Source organism: Amblyomma mixtum, chromosome 4, assembly GCF_055824585.1.
Source record: "Amblyomma mixtum isolate Tamu chromosome 4, ASM5582458v1, whole genome shotgun sequence".
NCBI classification, from domain to species: domain Eukaryota; kingdom Metazoa; phylum Arthropoda; class Arachnida; order Ixodida; family Ixodidae; genus Amblyomma; species Amblyomma mixtum.
The window spans coordinates 73,730,658-73,734,872 of record NC_143015.1 but is presented as its reverse complement, the minus strand read 5'-3'; the positions used below and the strand labels follow the sequence as shown (position 1 = coordinate 73,734,872).

Here is a 4,215-nt window from a genome sequence, read left to right as displayed (position 1 = left end):
TCGCGGACGCCATGCAACCGGCTATCTACGTGATACGACTTGGATCAGCTTGGCCAATGCGTTGGCTAACAGCGAAAAATACGACACAAAATGTTTTCACATTATCACACCAGATGGCGCCACTGCGGCGTTGGCTATCGTTGCGTTCGTGCGGTTCTACGGTAAACTAAAAGTGCTCTTGCGACTTCCACAGTAACCTCCCGCTAAATGCTTGCGTATAGCGTACGTAAGCGCTCATACGCTATACTAAAACTCTCTACTGTCTCTTGTCAACACTCGAACCTCTCGAACCGCCAATTCCTTTCTTGTCAAAATTCACACATGGAGACGAAGGAATCTCGATGTATTCATCACGGCGGCAGCATCGCCAACACTTTGAAAATCGCCTCGCCGTAATCCCCTTTCAAAGCTTTTCCCGGCGCCCTGTCAAGTTGTCATTGACCAAGCGATCTGAAAGACAAGTGTTCCTACTTCGCCTACCGTAGAGAACATGTTGAAATATGACCGCGAGAGAGCAGGACTGGTCAGTAAATTTTAGTACTTAGCTCAAATTAAAACCAACTGCATTTCTGTATTTTTTTCGAGCTCTAGATTGTCTCTTTGAACTCATCAAAAAAATGCCACTTGCGCCAAGTACTAAAAATTACTAAATTCCCTCAATAAACTAAAATTACTGATCAGTCCTGCTCTCTCGCGGTCATATTTCGCGAAGTAGCTCTATGCGAAGCATAGAGTTTCTTACTATTACCTAGAGGGAAAGCTGGCGGCGAAGCACTTCAGCCACCATGGACGCTCAAAGCATCATGGGGCGGTGAGCTACTTGTTGCGGCACAGTCGTAGTTTTTCGGGAACATGGAGTGGCACTACTAAGACGTTTCATTCCAAAAACGCTGTTCGTGTGTGCGCAGACGACTTTCGCGCGAACGCAGTGGGCAAAATCTATAGTAGTGAAAACGCGACGACACACGACGCCAATAAAAGGTTTCATTTTTTCGAAATGCCATTAAAAATCCTTTTATAGTGTTTAAGCAGCAACATTTTTTTTTGAAAACATATGTACTTTTAAAAGTGCGCCTGTTAATAACGAAATATTAGTTTTTATTGTGTTCATTACTTGGCCAATAGGAGAGCGAGTCGTCTCTTATTTTGGGCAAACTTTGCACTTAAATGCTTTTCTGCTTGTTTGTTGCAATCATTAGACAAGATTTTCAATGTTAGGACGTTTGTAGTTATCAAACAACTTTATTTCTTGATTATTTTTTGGCCAAAAGTTGCAGTTCCGCAACAAGTAGCTCACCGCCCCATGATGCTTTGAGCGCCCATGGTGGCTGAAGTGGTCTCGAGGGGTCGCCATGCAAACTCCCATAGACGGGCTGCCAGCTTTCCCTCTAGGTAATAGTAAGAAACTCTATGATGCGAAGTAGAAACAAGGTCCAAGGTAGATGTACTATGGTAGCGTAGGCTGCATCAGAGGGGTAAAGCAAGACAATTCTTTCTAGGAGGTATTGGTAAAGCTGAGCTAGCAAAGCGGTCCACCATGGAGGAAGGAAAGAACATGTGGTCCACGCATAGAGTTTCTTACTACTCTACTCTACTACTACTACTACTCTACTCGAGACCACTTCAGCCACCATGGGCGCTCAAAGCATCATGGGGCGGTGAGCTACTTGTTGCGGAACTGCAACTTTTGGCCAAAAAATAATAGAAAAATAAAGCTGTTTGATAACTAAAAACGTCCTAATATTCAATATCTTGTCTAATGATTGCAACAAACGAGCATAAAAGCATTTAAGTGCAAAGTTTGCCCAAAATAAGAGACGACTCGCTCTCCTATTGGCCTAGTAATGAACACTATAAAAACTAATATTTCGTAATTAACAGGCGCACTTTTAAAAGTAAATATGTTTCCAGAAAAGATGCTGTTGCTTAAATACTATAAGAGGTTTTTTAATGGCATTTCGGAAAAGTGAAACCTTTTATTGGCGTCGTGTGTCGTCGCGTTTTCACTACTATGAGTTTTGCACACTGCGTTCGCGCGAAAGTCGTCTGCGCACACACGGACAGCGTTTTTGGAATGAAATGTCTTAGTAATGACACTCCGTGTTCCTGAAAAACTACGACTGTGCCGCAACAAGTAGCTCACCGCCCCATGATGCCTTGGGGGTCCATGGTGGCTGAAGTGCAGCGCCGCCAGCCCTCTAGGTAATAGTAATAAACTCTATGGGTCCACGCATGTAAGTCGCCATCTTAAACGCCATCTTACAACAGATTATAGTGGCCAGCACATTTTTTTCTTCCTAAGTCAAGGTTGGGTAAACTTTGAAGAAGTTCAGAAAGCTGTGATAGAAAAAAATAATCATATACCACTCTTACACGTAAATTACACAATTTTAGACAAATTTTGAGATGTTTAAAATATTTATTGCGGTCATTTTATTTATTTTAGGGCGATTTGGAACGACGTTCACGAGCAGACGCTCAGTTCCGGTTTCAAACTTTAGGGAGCGAGGTTTCGGTTTTGTTAGGGACATTAAACTGTGCGATTAAGGCACTTAAGTAAGGAGCCGCATAGGACAAAGAGCTACTCGCGCTCTCATGCACCGCGATGCCTCCTTCGTGTGTTGTATGCAAGGCAAAAGCTTCAAAAGGATCGGGTATCTCGCATCACCTGTGAGTAAATGCACCAAATGATACACTTTTCACGGTAGGTTTTACATTCCTTAATGAAAACTACACGCCCGTACTGCAAGGCTCGTGAACGAAAATCTCCCGGACCCTATTTCTAAAGGCGGATGACACCAAGCGAATTAACCTCTTTTTTTTAAGGTTTCCTCACAAGAACAGGGAACCTGAGCAGGTGGCTGGTCGCAACGAAGTTACCACTGTCTCAACTTGTACCGAGGGCACTGATCTGCTCTCAGCATTTTGACCCGTCATCCTTTTATACCGGCCACACTAGGAGGGTTTTGAAACCTGACGCCGTGCCGAGTATTTTTGCATTGCAAGAACGCCAACAGGTAAATAACAACACAAGCGAAACTATATGTGCATTATACTTACAAATATTCAAATATTTCTCTATGGCAGCGCCAAAACGTCCCCGAATGCGGTCCTACCGCAATTTGATACTACGATCTTGACTCATATATTCGAAAAAAAAAGTTGTAATACCTCGATCCTATAGCTTGTATTCAATCTTTTTGTAGACATAAGTCCACAATAACGAATAGAAATTTCAGCCCGCAGTGAATTAATTTCCTAGCCAGAGCATTCTCTTATTTACTACCTACTGTCTTTACATCTAATTTGTGAGGTAGTTTGAAAAATTCACAAAAAAAAAAGAGGTTGCCTCGAGCATAAGAAAAAAAAATGTATGAACAATAGCAACCTTGTTCAGAAGTAAGAATCGTAATAACCATAATATGGTTATGATGTCTGAATGTCTGTAGTATATTAACATAATGCAGTCCGCATTCTAAAAAGCGCTAATGTAAACAACTGATAGAGGGTGCAAACAGACTGAATACACTAAGTTCAGATAAAATTATTCTTTCTACAAGATAACATTCACAACTCAGAATCACAGTTTGTCACACACCTGCTTGCATTCTGGAACAATAGTGTAAACGAGTAATAACCTGGTGTCATTTTTTTTCTTTCAGGCAGCGACACATCTGAAGTCTCCCACACGAAAGTCCCCATTCAAGCGCCCAACGGTAAGCCACAAAGTGCAGATTGGTCAGTGCCAGCAAGTGAGGGGCTGTCTTTCTTTCAGGGGACCTTTACTCCCCACCGTGGAGCAGAAGCTGTGGGCACTTCACAATCAGTGACCCCAAAGAGGCGACTGCAGGTAAGAGGCATGCAGCGATAGTGCTTATTCCTCCAGTTATTCTCCTCTTTTCTCACGCAGGCAACCAAAACGCCTTCTCAGGGCATTACTCCCACACGAAAGTCCCCAATCAAGCGCCCTTTGGTAAGGCACAACAGGCAGATTGGTCAGTGCCAGCAAGTGAGGGGCTGTCTTTCTTTCAGGGGACCTTTACTCCCCACCGTGGAGCAGAAGCTGCGGGCACTTCACAATCAGTGATCCCAAAGAGGCGACTGCAGGTAAGAGGCATGCAGCGATAGTGCTTATTCCTCCGGTTATTCTCCTCTTTTCTCACGCAGGCAACCAAAACGCCTTCTCAGGGCATTACTCCCACACGAAAGTCCCCA

The 4,215-nt window shown here is 43.5% G+C and overlaps 1 long non-coding RNA gene across 1 annotated transcript; it reads left to right on the top strand.

The window, feature by feature from the left end:
- The first annotated feature begins 2,836 nt into the window (after positions 1-2,836).
- On the top strand, positions 2,837-3,854 carry LOC149347015 (uncharacterized). The gene is made up of 3 exons (XR_016292117.1): positions 2,837-3,017; positions 3,663-3,716; positions 3,776-3,854. It is a non-coding gene; the product is annotated as an uncharacterized LOC149347015 (long non-coding RNA).
- The last annotated feature ends 361 nt before the right edge of the window (positions 3,855-4,215 follow it).